Below are 17238 nucleotides of genomic sequence, written 5' to 3'. Positions count from 1 at the left end.
GTAAGTGCCTTCTGTGAATACCAAAATGGTAGTAAGTTTAGGATTTTGTCTTAAGTTAGTTCTGTGAATCGGGCCCAATATCATCCTGCACATTATGCATACAGGAATTATAGACTTTTATAACACATACAAAGTCCTACTTAAATGTGCACACTACATTACAAATGCTCATGTGACATGAATAAATGCATTTTAATAAGCGTAAAACACTGCATACGACAGAATATATGTGAGTGCACTTAAACCATGAATATAACACACCCCTACAATTGAGTGATGTAAGTGCTCTATCACTAGTGAGCGAATAAACTTGACTTGACTTGGTTTACCAGAACTGGTAAACCTGGGAATGAGGCAAAATGGTACTCCTTCCCTGGTGAGGTGTAACAAGGAGAAATATATTTATTTCTCCTCGTTACTTCCTCTTTCTAAATGTGTTGCATTCTACAGCACACTTAGAAAGAGGAATATGCCTCTCTGGATTGTTATTGTACAGGAATGTGCTCCTTCCTGAATAAAAGCAATGCTGCAAGCAACACAAGCAGCCTTGCACAATGGTGCAAGGGTGCACTATAGTGCAGGAGTGCACCATGGTGCTAGGGTGCACCATGGTGCAAAGGTGCCTGCTTTGGTGCTAGGCAGCTGAAACAGCGCCAGCATAGGGAAAAGGACGGAAATGCATCCTATCCAGTTAAATACAGCACATTGCTGCAATATCCTTGTGAAACAACGCAGGGCAGCAAGGTGACTTGTCTGTTTTGACAAAGTTTAACACTTTTCCTCTCAGCATAAATGCCTAATTGGAAAAAGAAAAGAAAACATTTGTGCGACAGGATGCCTGACTCGAGGAGGTGTAATTTTTTGTTGAAAATCCCTGTCAGTTGGCAGATAGGAATGGGCTTCAAAATGTATGGGTGTTACCCTAGATATGCCGATGGAGCACCTATGGTATGCTGTCTTGATACAAAGTAGTACAAAACAACACACAGTGCTAATTTGCGTTTTTCTAGGTTTTTTTTCAGTGATAAACTTTTTTTGAGTGAAAAAATGGTTCCCGTTTCAGCCTTTTATGTTGGTTGAGTGTCACTTTTTTTAAGCAAACCCAGCGCAAAGTGTTAATAAATGTTAACAATATCTTAGAACAATGCAACTATTCGGAACAGCCGGTGTTGACAGAAGAAGGTGGGCTGTGAGTATGCCTGCATCTGGAAACGCATGGTAAGAGTAGCAGGTTTGGGGTGGTTCTGACTTATCTCTACATTGAGAGATCCTCCTGAACTAAGTATGATCCATGTATATTGTCCAATATCTGGAGATTGGATGGGGTTTCAGGACCACTACAAGGACGAAAACCTAGAATTAAGGGAAGGAAATACACGGTTAAAATTATGATAAAATAAGTAATGTACCACAGCTCATGTCAGTAGTCAAGGAACCCCTACTTAATAAGCTCCTACCAAGGTTGAAGAAAGAACTGTTTCTGGAGATGTTAGACGATCCACCGTGAAAAAGTCAGATAGCTTTACAGTCACCGAGTAGAGGAAATCTAATCACTGCAACATCACAGACTGTGAAGAGAGCAACACATCTTTTATTCTGCACAGCAAGGGATTAAGACACTACTACTCAGACATAAAACTTTATTCAATGCCTGCCACTCATTAGACAAAAGGCAGCCGCCAAAGTCTATGAGTGATAGCAGAGGTAGCTGAATTATGGACTGTTTATCCTTTAATCATAAATGAGTGCTATGATATATCAATTTCAGAGCTGGTGTCAATTGAGGAAGGGGTCTATTAATTGTTGGATGTAATGGGCAAGGACTCAAATTATTTTTTGAGGAGTAGTTGTTTCATCCATTGTCTGAAGTAATGGATTTTAAAGCAAGCGGATATAGTAGGTCCTCTTTGCACATGTATATCATTATCCTGGGGATGATTCACAAAAACATTTGTGAGTATGAGAAGCAGTACTACAGGAGTATGTTTTTTATGTATTCTTCCATGCCTTTCTGAATCTGCCTTGACGTGTCCAACTCCCTATTAGTAAAGGGGCAAAGAGTGCACAGTCCTTTCCATTTGTACTACAATTCCCTGAAAATTCTCATGTTTTCCTATTTTTGGTGTTTTGTGGCAATAACACAAAGGCATGTAAGAGTCTGTAAAAGAGTACTACAGGGGTACTCAAACGTTTCTTTGTGAATAGGTCTCTGTGTGTCTGTATGAAGTTGAAATTAACTAGTGAAGAATTATTTGCATTTTTTCTTCACAGTGAATTTTTCATTGTATTGCCGATTGGCGAGGTCATTAAACACTACCACCCTGAAACATACAGAAACTTAGACCCAAAGTTATCAAGGGCTTGAGTTGCACTTGCATCATGCAAGCTGACAGAAGGCAACGCAAGCCCTTAAATCAGTTTTATTAAACAACACAGAGCCAGATTGCATGACTCTGTGTGGCTTAGTAAATCTGTAGTAATGCAAGACAGCGCAAGTTGCTGCCCGAAGGGCCTGATTATTGCTGCTCCAAAATTTGATATTGTTGCGCAAAAACCTGTTTATAAGTACTCACAATTTTTAAAGCATTTATTAAAAATAAATTCTCCAATCTTTTTTTATTTATGTATGGCATTCAGAAAACTCTACATCAGGTCCTTGTGCCAACTCCCCCTCGGGGATGCTGCCACTTTCCTCTGTGCTCACCACTGGCCACCGCTCCCGCCTTACTGTTGTCACTTCAATTTGCTTTTCTCTGTGCAGGTTTAGCCATTAGGGGGCATAATATCAAGAACGGCATTAAAAATTATCGCCTGTTTAGCCGCAGAAAACTGCAGCTAAAGCGGCGATAATGGGCTTGATAATATGCCCTTGAGAATTCCAATAGAAGTCCATGTTCTGGTGTGAACATGGGCTTCTATTGAAATTCTCCAGGGCATAATATCAAGCAAATTATCGCCGCTTTAGCAGCAGTTTTCTGCCGCTAAACCGGCGATATTTTTAACACCGTCCTTGATAATATGCCCCTACATTTCCTGTTAGTTAGCCACTTTGCTTTGTTTCTTTTTATCTGTGCCAGCTTAGTCATTTCCTTTCCTAATTAGTTAGCTCTTTCTTATAGTTCACTGGTTTTGATGCTATTAACTTTTTTTTGCATTTATAGCAAGCCAGCCAGCCTCACCACTCGTTTCCTGCCGTTTTCGCCTCTCCCCATCCCGCTTCCTTTCGCAGAGTGATTTCCCTCTCCCAGAACCTACTTAATGGAGGCCACAGGGGGGGTGTGAAGCAGCCTGGCCACCAGGGCACCAAAGGCAAGCCTGTCTGTGCCTGTATGTGCCTGGACCATGTCCAGTGGCAGGATGTCTGGACCTCCGGCCACCCACCGATACTCCATCACAAAGCTCCTGGCCCTGGATCCCAGATTCTGCAACAATATCTGCTGCATCACTTCTCCCCAATCAATGGAGGGACTCTTCATCTGCCACCAATTAACATACAATGCAGGACCTCCTGCCCACACAGGAATCCTCGCCATGCCCAAATCAGGAACAAGAAATAGCTAAGCCCAGGAACAAAGAATAACTATAGCTCAGGAACTCAGGAAACAAGGTAGCATTGCAGGCAGCGCTAATTCAGGTACAGGGAATAGCTATAGCTCAGGAACTCAGGAAACAAGGTAGCACTGCAAGCAGTGCTAATTCAGGAGAAGGGAAACTGCTGCAGTTCAGGAACAAGGAATACTAAGGCTATGGGGTCAGGGTAGCACTGCAGGCAGTGCTAATTCAGGAACAGGGAAAACAGCAGCAGGTCAGGCACAAGGCTTAATTAAAGCTCAGGAAACACTGGAAACAAGAATAGCAAAAGCACAGGGAAGTCTGGAAACAAGGATTGGTCTAACCGGTAAACAGCTACAATGACCAAGCTTTGCCTGAAGGGAGCTGGGGCTTAAAAGAGCTCACAGTAATCACATGCAGCTGGTGTGTGCAGACTAGCAGCAGCCAGCCACAGGTGAGCTAAATTCCTCCACCCATCCTTGGCCTGCAGGGGTGGAGACAAAGTAATGAGCAGGGAATTCAGGGTAATGGAGTTTCAGGCATGAGTAGGCTGGCTTTAAGTCTCAGCAGGCTGGCTTTCACAAAACCCGGCATGGATTGGGAATGGATGTCAATTCCCAAATAGTGTCCAAATGGCTGGAAGTCAAGATATGCATGCAGGGGAGTGTCAGGAAGCATATTAGAACACTGGAAAGCCCCACAATTCGGCCCCCTGGTGGTGGGCACGAGAGCACAGGGAGCGAATCGTGACACTGACACCAAAATGACCATCAGAGGCACCCTCGCCTACAGACCCACACAACCTCACCCTGGCTTCTGCGATGCCATCACTGAACTCCTCACCCCTCTAGCCATCGACTCCAAGCATTACAGCTTCCTCAGTGACCTCAACTTCCACCTTGATGACTCCCATAACACCACCTCCACCAACCTCCTGGAAAGCATGAGCAACATCTTACTCACCCAGCTGGTCACCAGCCCCACACACAGCACAGTACACAAGTTTGACCCGATCTTCAGCGCCAGTGACAGAGTCAAGTACAGCCATGTCACTGAACTCACCTGGATTGACCATGCCATCATCCACTTCACCATTGCACGGTCCCTAGGCACCACCATCAAGCCACTGAGTTCCTCCCACCGCAACTAGAATGAATGTGGATGTATGTCCTCATCACCACCAGGCCAAACACTGCAACCTACATGGAGCAGGCCGTCCAGAACTCCTCTGCCTGGATCTCAAACTGCGCAAAGAGAGTCACCACCCTGAAGCCTGTCAATACCAGCAGATCCACAAAACATGCCAGTTGGTACACACCCGATCTCTGGACCTTCATACATGGATGCAAGCAACTTGAAAGACGATGAAACTCCAAAAGGAACCTCACAGACCACGCCGCCTTCAAGTCAGCTCTCAACAAATACCACCAACGACTCACGGGCACGATAAGAGCAGCCCTGACAGACCACAAGGAGGCGAGCGCCAACTACACAAAAGAACTCTTCAGCAACATCAGAGAGTTCTCCTGTCCTTCAGTCAAAGAGAACACGGTTCGCCCTTCCTAAGAACTCTGCAACACACTAGCAAACTACTTCCACAGCAAGATACCTGCCATCAACAGCAAATTCAATCCACAGACATCAACAACCTCATCACACCAACGTACACCAACCACAGCCACCCGCTCACCACCTGGAACATACTCACCACACAGAAAACCACAGGCGTCATAACCTCCATCCACGTAGGAGCACCCACAGAGCCCTACCCCCACCACATCTTCAATCTCGGACACAAAGAAATCAGAGGTGCTCTCACCTCCATTCACAATAAATCTATCACCACAGCGACCTACACTGAAGCATGGAAACACGCAGAGGCCAGACCCCTCCTGAAGAAACCCGTTGCCGACCCAAGCAGACTCAAAAACTACTGCCTCATCTTGCTGCTTCCATTCCCCACCAAAGTCCTTGAGAAGGTCGCCTACCACCAGCTCACCTAACACCTAGAAAGAAACAACCTACCTGACGCCTCCCAGTTCAGCTTTTGCCCCAACCACAGCACCGAGACCACCCTAATCGCTGCCACCGATGACATCAGAAGTCTCCTCGATCGAGGTGAAACAACTCCTTGATCCTCCTTGACCTCTCAGCAGCGTTTGACACCGTATTTCACCACACCCTCATCAGAAGGCTCCACTACGTCGGCATTCAAGAAGAGGCTCTCCAATGGATTGCATCCTTCCTCACAGGATGCACCCAGAGAAGCCACCTACCACTATTCACCTCCAAGCCCAAGTGCATCATCTGTGGCATCGCACAAGGCTCTTCTCAGTCCCACCATGTTCAACATCTACATTACACCCCTGGAATACATTGTCAAAACCCATGGACTCAACATCATAGCCTATGCAGACAGCACTCACCTCATCGTCTTGGTCACGGAAAACACTGCCATCACTAGAGCAAACTTTTGCAGCACTATGACGAGCGTCACCAAATGGATGAGGACTAACTATCTGAAGCTCAGCACGGTCAAGTTAAAATGGTGATTTTTGGGAAAAACACATCGCCTTGGGACGGTGCCCCCCCCCCCGCATCTCAGACCCACACTCACTCCAACTGATGATGCCCGCAACCTCGGCATTGTCCTGGATAGCAAACTAACCATGTAGCATCAGGTCAACAACGTGATCTCCTCTGCCTGAGTCCACACCCTTCGCATGATAGGGAACATCTTCATATGGATCCCAGCTAACACCAGGTAAACTGTCTTGCAAGCCCTCATCATTAGCCAGAATAACTACGGAAATGCTCTCTATGCCGGAACCACCACCCAACTCCTCAAGAAACTCCAGACCATGCAGAATACAACGGCCAGACTTATACTTAACCTCCCCGAATGTTCCCACATCACAGCCTAATTCAGGAACCTCTACTGGCTCCCCATCCAGAAGAGATGCCAGTTCAGGATGCTGACACTCGCCTCCACAACCAGTGTCCAGCATACACTAACCACCACCTGAACTTCCACCCACCCACCAGGCAACTCTGCTCCACCTTGTTCGCCCTTGCACACGTTTCCCCGCATCTGCCGAAGCTACAGTGGAAGTCATTCCTTCTTCTACCTCAGAGCTAAGTCCTAGAACGATTTCTACTTCCACCTGCAAACATCATCCTTACTCAAGGTTTTTTAGAAAGGGACTCAAGACTTGGCTTTTCAACTGGGAGCAGGAAGACTGCAGTGCCTGGATACCCTCAGGGGAAATACCATACTTTACAAGTTGAATGATTGATTGATAAAGACTCCCTGAGATCACATGAGGAAAACAATACATTAAGCCGAATTCCTTTAGGTGATATTTATTAGTATGAGTTTAGCGACTCAATGCACATAGTTCACTTTTCCAAACTGAGTCGACATTCTTTTCTATTTTTCATGAATTTCTCAATACAACAGCGTTTGGTATGATAAAGACTTCTATTCCATTTGTTAACGTTTATGTGCATTGTATGTTGCAATATAGTTTATACCAGCAGCAATATAAACAAGGTAGGGAAGTTCATAAACAGTTATGCTGTAATAAAGAAATGTTCAACCTTCAAAGTACATAAATCTTTGATTAACAACCTCGATATTAAATTAGATATTTGTAAAACTGTTTTAAAGCTATATTTTATTTGACCAGTAGATGGCAATGCTGCATCACAAAATTATTTCAAAAGCAAATCGCTAGAAAAAAAAACATAACGAAAGCGGATTTATTTAACGTCAACGTTTAAAAATGGGAAATGTAACACATAATAAGGAGTCTTTTAGTGCTCCCCGTAATATCTTTAATTTACAAACGTTTTTAGGTTTTAAGAACTCCTTGCAACACAGCTTTGCAAACCAGTTTTCTCGTAATAGGTACCAAACCATTGACAGATGTCAGATACTGTTACCCAGACTGACATTGATTGTATTTATTGAGCATGCGCCAATCTATTCATTTCAGAACGTTAATAAATGTGTTTATGCATCTTTCACACATCGCGTCGTCCCAGTTACTGCTCCACTGCAGTAGTGCTTAAACTTTGTGAACTATGAGAGCCATTTAGAGTTTGGTGGAAGTTATTATACATCTTCTATAAAATGGCAAACGTATCGCAAAGACAAGTTCTCCTTATTATCAATACCGGCGTTGCGTCCAGAAAAGTAGCGCTAACCACGATTACCGCCTTAAACTAACGGCTACAAAAAACGATTTCGCTATGCATATCATGGGAGGTGGATTTTATGGCTGAATCCATATCTCCCTATTATCAAGCGTTCCCCTATCGCTGCGGGAATATCGCTGGATTTCCTGCGATATAACCGCAGATCGCCGCTTTTGCAGCATTTTTATCGCCTCGGTGAAATGCGTTGTTGATAACGCGCTAACCGGGCGATAAAATCCAGAGACAGACGGCGATAAATATTAAAGCGCTAATCGCGTTTTGCGATATTTATCGCTGCCTGTTGCTGATATGCCCATAAATAGGTTGTTGAATAGGTGCAGGAAACATGGCGCCCATTCAGCTAAAGTCAGTGCTTGCAGTGAAACTATCACAGTGTCTAAAACTCCCAAAGCCAGACTCCATTTTGAGCATTTTAAGTTCACTTGTCTGCCTTTGGCCCTCATTTAGCACATCATTATCTTTCACAGAACTCGTGAAAGTGGCAATTCATCTAAACAATGACTTTGTTAACACGCAGAGTGACACAAGTCTGACATAGACTCCATGATATCCACAATTCAAGGTCTGACAATGAATGTGTAAAATAGACAATGTATTAAAAATTTGACAGACAGTACACTCCGTCAAACTTTTAACATGCTTTTGTATTTCTTAAAACCCCTGGGCCTCATTTATGAAAAGTGTTGCATCGCTGCATGAAAGCAGCGATGACTCACTTTTCATTGCGCCCTCCTTGCGACATGCTGGATGCGTCATATTTACAGTATGACGCATCATGTGGCAAGGAGTTACAGATACGTCAGTATTTCTGACGTATCTGTAGGCGCAAAAATTACGCATTGCTGAAGTGACTCACAAAAGTGACGCAACTCCAGCAATTGGTCATTTCAGATGGGCAAGTTCCATTTCAAATGTGCCTGCAACAGTCTTACGCATGCTGTGAGGCAGGCGTAACATATTGACGCATTTGCGTCCTAGAAGTGGTGCAGTGAAATCTCATAGATTTCACTGCGCCACTTCTCTGAGGCTTACTTGCGTCGGAACGCCCACCCTGCATACATTATACCTGGTGCAGGTATAATGTGGCACAGGGGTTTACAAAGTGACGCATCTCCCTAGATGCGTCACTTTGCAAATATTACGCAAAACTGCACATCTTTCTATGCCGTTGGTGCGTCACAAAAAAGTGATGCACCGGCAGCCCAAAAGTGAGCCAAGGGCTCATAAATAAGCCCCAAAATCCCCAAGCGCAGTTTACTCTCATGGTGTGGGGGTTATTTAAAAAATGTTAAGGTCGCTTGCCGCTCTCCGAAAGCTCTTACTCCATCAGGCCATTGGAGGAGTAAGTCAGCTACAAAGTTAAGGTTTGCCCATCTGTAAAATAGGCGAGTAGTACTTCAGTTTGACGAAGAAGATTCTCCATCATTGTTGTGACGGAGAAGCCTCTACGTCGAACTCTAAACCAGCCCCTAACCTTCCGTCCTCATTAAAAAATGTGTTTCTACCAAAATGTTTCAAACTGCCAATGTATGTATTTTATTTCCTCTATAATATTCTACATACTATGACTAAACAGCTTTATTTTTAAAGATTAACTAACATAAAGTCATTTAGCTTTTCCTATTTTTATTAAATACTTTGACTGCTTTTATATTTACATATACATGTATTCATTCTGTTTTATGTGAATAAAAAGTGATATAGGTATAATTTATGTTTGATGTTTTTCTATTAAATATTGATTAATTTTAGATTAGATTAGCAATGCTTTCATTACTTACTGGTAGTTGCATTACTCTGAGTCCTATTCCTTTGCTTGCAGCCACTGCATGTGATACCGCCTCCCTCATAAAGATACCAATCCCACGTATTCCAACTGAATAAAATGCCCTCCCCCAGCACACCTCATGTTAGTATCGAGCTCCAACCAACACAATTGTCACCTGTATCATGGGGTGGGTGGGAGGGGCCATGTCGGCAAGCGAGGGAATAGGACTCAGAGTAGTGCAAATACTGGTAAGGAGTTAGTAGATTACCTCCTCGTCCATTCCCTCACTTGCAGCTATTGCATTTGAGATGTAGCTAAGTCAAAAATCTGAATAACTGACAGTGCCTGCTGAACACATATTTATTAGGACACATATCACCAGGACTCGACCTATTTCTGCACAGAAGAAAGTATCGGATGACAAAATACATCAGTGATACACTGCACCTATAATGCTTAGTAAATGTGGAGGAATCAGCCCAGGTTGCAGCCCGGCAAATTTATTCAGTGGATTCTCCCTGACACTCCACCACAGTAGAAGTGACCTGCCCCGATTCGAAAAAGGAGGAATCTCACCCTAAGCCTCATAAGCCAAAGTAGCAGTCACAGGATCTCCCCTTTCCTGTCTGAGCCAAACATCACAATGATTCGACCTCACAAAAGGGCTGAACCCTCTGCAAATAGACTAGAAGAGTCCATCTAACCTTAAGGCATGCAATCTCTCTTCCTCCTGTGACCTAGAGAAAGAGAAACATTCAGGTAAAATCACTCCATGCTTTAAATGAAAAAAAGAGCTAACCTTCAGGGTAAAACCAGGTACTGGCACCAACACCACTCTGTCAGAAAACACCCTACAAAATGGAAACCAAGAATACAAAGTCCCTAACTCCCCTATAACCTCCTGGCTCAAGTAGTGCCCATCAAAAATAATGTTTAAGTGTGAAGAACTGCAAATCAATTTACTCCAGTGGTTTAAACTGAGCAGACATCAAGGACTCGAACACCACTGTCAAGTCCCAAAAGGGGACAGACCTAACCAATCATAATCAGAAATTGGATAGTCCCTTCAAAAGACGTGTCACAGAGCCATCTTGTTCCAACAAATTGTTCCATGGACACCTGAGTGCTTGGATTACCACCCACTCTACTATCAAAGTGGCCACTGTTAAACCCAACTTGGACCCATCCTGAAAGAATTCAGCAAACTCTTAGTTAGTTAGTTAGTTAAAAATACTTAATAGAGCGCACTGTGACCAAGCGGCTTCCTGCCGCTAGAGTTATAACTAAGGAGCACAGAAATCTACCGAGATAGAATTCAGCAGGAGTACGCTTGGGAGAACAGGAAAGTCTTAAGGGCCTTGCGGAATTGAAAATAAACTGGAGTAGATGTAATGGACAGCGGAAGGCTGTTCCAGAGGCGAGGAGCTAGTACGGAGAATCTAGTACCTCCAGTTTTAGACCTGCGGAAGCGAGGAACATTGAGAAGAGCTTGATCGGAGGAGCGGAGGGCACGACTGGGGGTAAAGGGACTGATGAGGGAATTAATGAAAGCCGGGGCAGTGCGGGCACGGGCCATGAAGGCCAGACATCCCATCTTGAAAAGGGATCTCTGGCAGATGGGGAGCCAGTGAAGGGATTTCAAAACAGGAGTGATGTGGTGGAACTTGGGAAGGTGGAGGATAAGACGGGCGGCCTGATTCTGAATAGCCTGAAGACGGCGTAGTTCGTAGGCCGGGATGCCCACGTAGAGGCTATTCCCGTAATCAAGACGGGAGAGAATCATTGCCAAAATAATAAGTTTAAGAGCATCAGGAGAAAAAAAGCTGGATACTTTCCGAATAATCCGGAGGGAAAGGAAACAAGAGGAGACAACTGAACTAATCTGGGCATGCATGGAGAGGTCCCGACTGACTTTAATGCCTAAGGTCCTTGCTGAGGCCGCTGGAACTGGAGAGGGGCCGAAGATGGAGGGCCAAAAGGCGGCGGACCAAGGGGAGGTGGTGGGGCCAGTCAGGACCAGCTATGTCTTGTCCAGATTAAGTTTAAGTTGATTGTGGTTCATCCACTCAGAAATGAAAACTAGGGTGGAATGGAATTTAGGCAGGGAGTCCAGGGGAGAGGAGAGATCAAATACTAGCTGGAGGTCATCCGCATAATTGTACACGGAGACCCCCATGTCGAGAAGAGAAAGAATAAGGGGATGAATGTAAAGATTAAAAAGAAGGGGGGACAGGGAGGAACCTTGGGGGACCCCGCAAGGAACCAGGCGGGTGGAGGCAGAAAAGCCCGAGAGATGGACCGCCTGAGTCCGTTCCTTAAGAAAAGAGGCGAGCCAGGAGAGGGCAGTGCCCCGAACGCCCGCTGCGCTGACACGGCCGAGAAGGATGGAGGGGTCGACCGTGTCAAACGCAGCAGACAAATCAAGGAGCACCAAGGCTTGAGGTAGGTTGGAATCAGCCTTGCTCTTTAGCTCGTCTAGAACGGACAGGACCACTGACTCAGTAGAGTGGGTCGGGCGGAATCCCGCTTGGTGGGAGGCCAAGAGATGGTTGTCCTCAATGAAAGTAGAGAGACAAGTTGTGATGTAGCTCTCCAAGATCTTCCCTAGGTATGGAAGAAGGGAAATAGGTCTAAAATTAGACGGAAGAGAGGGGTCTAAACCAGGCTTTTTTAAAATGGGGAAAACTATGGCCGATTTAAAGAATTTCGGGACTAGACCAGAAGAAATAGAGGCATTAAGGAGGGAAAGAGCGGGGTCAGGGCAGTAGCTAAAGAGCTCTCTCAGGATGCGAGCCGGAGCACAGTCAGCCGGGGAGCCTGACTACACTTTCTGGAGTAAAGCAAGAAAGGAGACCATAGGGATCGGGGGAAACTGGTCGAGAAAAGAAGAGGGCAGAGGAAAAACAGGGGAAGGAGGTGGCGAAGATACTGAGGGGATGTTAGATTTAATCTTCGCAATCTTCTCTATGAAGAAGTCATTAAGGGACGAACAGAGAGCTTGAGAAGGGATAAGATTAGGGTTGGCCCTATCAGAAGCAACTAAGTTGCGAACTATGGAGAAAATCTCTTTAGACTTATTGGCTGATGATGTGATTTTCTCCGAAAAGTATAGGGTTTTAGCTGAGAGGATAGCCCTCTTATAGTTAGCTAGCTCACATCAGTAGGATCAAAGCCCCTGACCCCACACCATCTGGAAAAGGCCTCCAATGCCAGTTATAAGAACCACAAGAAGACCATTTCCCAGACTTCACTAAAGTAGCCAGCAAGGCTTATGAAACCCCCTGGTCTTTCAATCCCCTCCTTTCAACCTCCAGGCTGTCAACCGAAGACTCCATAGACTCTCCACCCTCAAAATGGTGAACTCCAGAGGGGATGGCATCATCGGCAAGATCTACTCCTGCACCCTCATCATCTTCAACAACAGGGGAAACCAATTGGCATGTAACCACCAGGGAGCCACCAGAATCACCTCAGTTCCCAACTTCCACAACTCACCAACAAGGACCGGATGAGGGGAAACGGAGGAAAGGTATACAATAGACCAATTGGCCACTGGCAACACAGAGAGTTGATAGGCAAAGCCTGAACCTGCCTGTCCTGGGCACATAATCTTTGAACTTTACCATTGCTCCGGGAAACAAACAGATCCACTCCTGGAATCCCCACCAATGAGTCAAGCGAGAAAACACTCTCTGATCCAGAGAAAATTCCCCTATAAGGGAATATCCTTGCTGAGCAAATAGGCTGTCACATTGGCTGACCCCTAAATGTGAATGGCTCTCAGAGAGAGCAAAGACCCCTGCACCCACGAAATCATTTGAGAGAAATCTTTCCCACAGTCCTGGAACAAGCCTCCCCAAATCCATTCCCCATGAATCCCAAACTGACAAACTGGAATCTGTGATAACTATCACAGGCTGAGGAGGATCCAGCTGAACTTCGTGCAACAGGTTTGCTGAATCTAACCACCATGCTAGATCCCTCCTCACCCGTTGAGACAGAGGAATTGAGCTTTCTAAATCTTAAGACCCTGGATCCCAATTGCCCGGAAACTAAGTGACAAACTTGTGAAGATGAAAACATGCCCATGGAACCAGGAAGATTGTAGACGGCATGTCTACCTGAGCCAAGAATCCACCTTTGGACTGTCATGTGCCAACAAGACACCTGGTGTGACCCTGCAGCTTGGTCACTCACCCTTCCAGCAAAAAATCTCAATTCTGAAGAGTTCGAAACTGTGCCGCAATGTTTTTTCCTTATTGATGAGGAACCCATGAGAACACAGAACTGCCAGGACCCTCTCTGTATGGGGCAACAGCACCTCTGCTGAGGAAGCCCGCACCAACCAATCATCTAGATTTGGTTGCACATTTAAGCCCTCTGAATGAAGAAGCACCATCAAGGGAGCCCGTACTTTGGTGAACATCCTCTAGGATGATTTGAGCTCAAAGGGAAGGACTCGAAACTGATAATTGGAATCCTCTATGGCAAATTGCAAAAACTTTTGTTGCAAGGGTTTGACGGGAAGATGGAGATACACATCTTCCAAGTCTATGGTTGCTAACCAATTTCCCGGTCTAATCAGAGGAATGACTGACTGCAGCGTAACCATCCAAAAATAAAGAGTCTGGACCCCAATATTGGCACGTTTCAAATCCAGCGACAGCATGATTGCTCCCGACTCCTTTGGGACTAAAAACAGAATGGAATAAGCGCCCATGCCTCTCTCTCCTGGAGGATCATGCAGGATCACATCTTCTGCAGCAGCAGTTCTATGCCCTGGAGCAGTGCTAGATGTTTCGAACCCCGGGCTGGAAGATGAATCACTCTGAGTCCTGTGCATGAAGAAGGGTTCACCATGCTGAGAACCCACTTATCTGTGATGCCTCAATTCCACACCTCCACAAAATGAAGCAGCCTCCATCCAACTGGGAATCCACTGAAATTGTCAGGAGTGCTTCTGCACTAGATCTTTTTTCTTGAAATCCTTCTTTGGGGAAAAACACTTCGGCTAATACTTCTGCTTACGAGCAGAGCACCCTTTGAACTCTCAGCGACGAGAAGACCTGGATTTCTTATGCCAAATCTCTTATAGTCAGACTGATTCTTATATGGCAGAATATGCTTCCTACCCTCAAAGGCCTTAGAAATCATTGAATCCAGTTGCTCGCCAAATAACATATTCCTAGAAATTGAATTTTCATCAAAGTGGACTTCTCCACCACATCCATCTTCCAATCTATCATCCATCTGGCTGCCACCAAAGCCCAGAAAGACATAGCTGTAGCCTTAACTATATCCAACGAAAGATGAGCCAATAAGTGGGACAGCTGCTTCCTTGCTTGCCAACAGTTAAGAACATTTTTAACCCTCCTGTGTTGCCACAGACAACTGATCAAAATAAATCCTTAATCACAGATTACGCTGTATATCCTCCATACAGGCTAGCCTTGACAGCTAGATTTTCTACCACAAATGCCTTCTTCAACCCCCACCGATCTTTTTATCTGAAAGGTCAGTCGGAGTACAGTCTTAAGGGCTAGTGGAAGTCTTGCCACTCAGGGTAGCCTCACCCTCCAACATATAAAGCTTCTGCAAGAATCAATTAACTGAAACCTTATCCACCTCCTTCCAATCAGACATCACCATCTCCTTGATTTCCTTCCCCCATTATCCATACAAAAATGAGGAAATGCCCGATTCTGGTGCACCTGAGCCAAGTTGTCCCACATCTTCTCTCTCTGGCTGAAGATGCAGAGAGCTGCTCTGAGTGTAAAGGTGAGGAATACTGCGACTCATAAGCATGAGAGCATCTGCTCACCTTCTTTTTATTGGAAATGGCCAACGACTTGGCCACCACAGCCTCAATCATCTCCGCCTGTGACAGCAGCAGAGGCAAATGGTCTGTCGTAGCACCTTTGTTGGAATCTGGCCTTTCTCTTCCGAGGAAGAAGATGAATAAATACAGCAAACTTCCCAAACATCATTTCAACACAAAACGGAGTCAGGAACAACACAGTTCCCCTCCAAACAGTATCCTTAAATACTCACAGTGCCCTCATCCCACCAATGACACCCCAGTATTGTAAATAGTCCAGTCACATCCACTAGAACAGTGTGCACCAATCAGCAACTGCCAAGAATCCTTCAAAATACATAAAATGTGTCCCAAATGAGACCTTAATGCTTTTTGGCAGGGAAGCACCACTCCGCTCAGCCATCCGTATTGCCAGCACTGCACCACTCACCTCGCTGTGCAGGTCCTCTTCAGCCGCAATCCCTCGATGCGTTGATTCTTGCAGCTGCTAATTGTGCTGCAGGGGTTTCAGCAGAGGCGTGGCAATGCGTGGAAATTCTTATTGCGCCATGGAGATGCATCGGGAAAACAGCTGCAAGAAGAGCGATGCGTCAATTTCTGTAGTTCTTTGAGTTTCTTCTTTCTTTCAACTCCTAAACAGCTGCAACAACCTGCAGAGGCCAAAAACTGGCACAGGCACCTCTAGTCATGTCAGAACTCACAGCAGCAAAGTTCCGGGGAGCTGAGGGTGAAGTATTTATGTCCCTGAGACTTCAGAACAGGAGGCCAGCACACTTCAGGCCAATGGAGATCTCCTTCAAGCAGGAGACACAGCATACAGCAAAGTCCTTCTCCTTTCCTTGGCAGAAACAGCAACTGCAGGACAACCCTTTACACACAGCAAGGGCAGTACTTCTCATCAGTCTCTCCAGCTCTTCAACTTGGCAAAGGTTCTTCTTGAATTCCAGGAATGATCTAGAAATCGGTGGTCTGGACCCCTCTTTTTACACTGTAAATCTCTTTGTTCTCTCCTCACCCAGGGCTCTGAGCCCAGTCTACACCTGTTCTGGGGGGCACTTTGTAAGTGCACAACAACCTCCATTGTAAGTGTGAGCCCTGGCTCCAGACAGACCACAGGTGGGCAAAGACATCATTGTGGAAGTCAGACACAGCCATATTCAGGTGCAGGTGCTACTCCTCCCACCATTCCAAATGCAGATCAGGCCTATTCAGCCTAGTGCAGTCTCATACAGACTCTCTGGAGCCACTGCACCCTCCTGCCCCTGTCACACCAAAGCCAGACAGTCAATACACATCCTGGTAGAGGCACACTGGATGGCTAAGCAAGAAAATTCCTACTTTCTAAAAGGGGTATTTCCAACTACAGAATGTAAAAATCACCCTCTCTAAAAGATGCATCTTAACGTTCTGAGTTCAGGCATTATGAGAAATTGCCCTCTTTCTCCATGGTAGTCCCCACTTTTTGCTAAACTGCTGATGTGCTTTGAATGAGTGTGCCCTAGGCTCCTGCCAATCAGGTACCCGGGGCCAATGTTCTTTCCCTAAATCTGCATTGGAAAAAAAAAACAATTGTCATCTCTGGCACAGGTCAACCCCTGGTAAATGGTTCCACTGGTACGCAGGGCACTGTGACCAGGTAAGACCTTTAAGGGCTCAGCACTTATTGTGCCACCCATAGAGGTCCTGTACCTTTACACTCACGCACTGCCTTTGCAGGCAGAACAAAGTGAATAGTTTACATGTCACACATCCCTGTGTGCCATGCCTACAACCCACTGCCCTGGCATAGATCAGCCACCCCTCTAGCTGGGTGCCCTATACCAGTGGTGAGGGTATAGGTGCATGAGCCCGGTACCTCTACAGTGTCTAAGTCCATTCT

Source organism: Lissotriton helveticus, chromosome 6 (genome assembly GCF_964261635.1).
Source record: "Lissotriton helveticus chromosome 6, aLisHel1.1, whole genome shotgun sequence".
In the NCBI taxonomy this organism is placed as follows: Eukaryota; Metazoa; Chordata; class Amphibia; order Caudata; family Salamandridae; genus Lissotriton; species Lissotriton helveticus.
Note: the sequence above shows the minus strand (reverse complement) of the source record.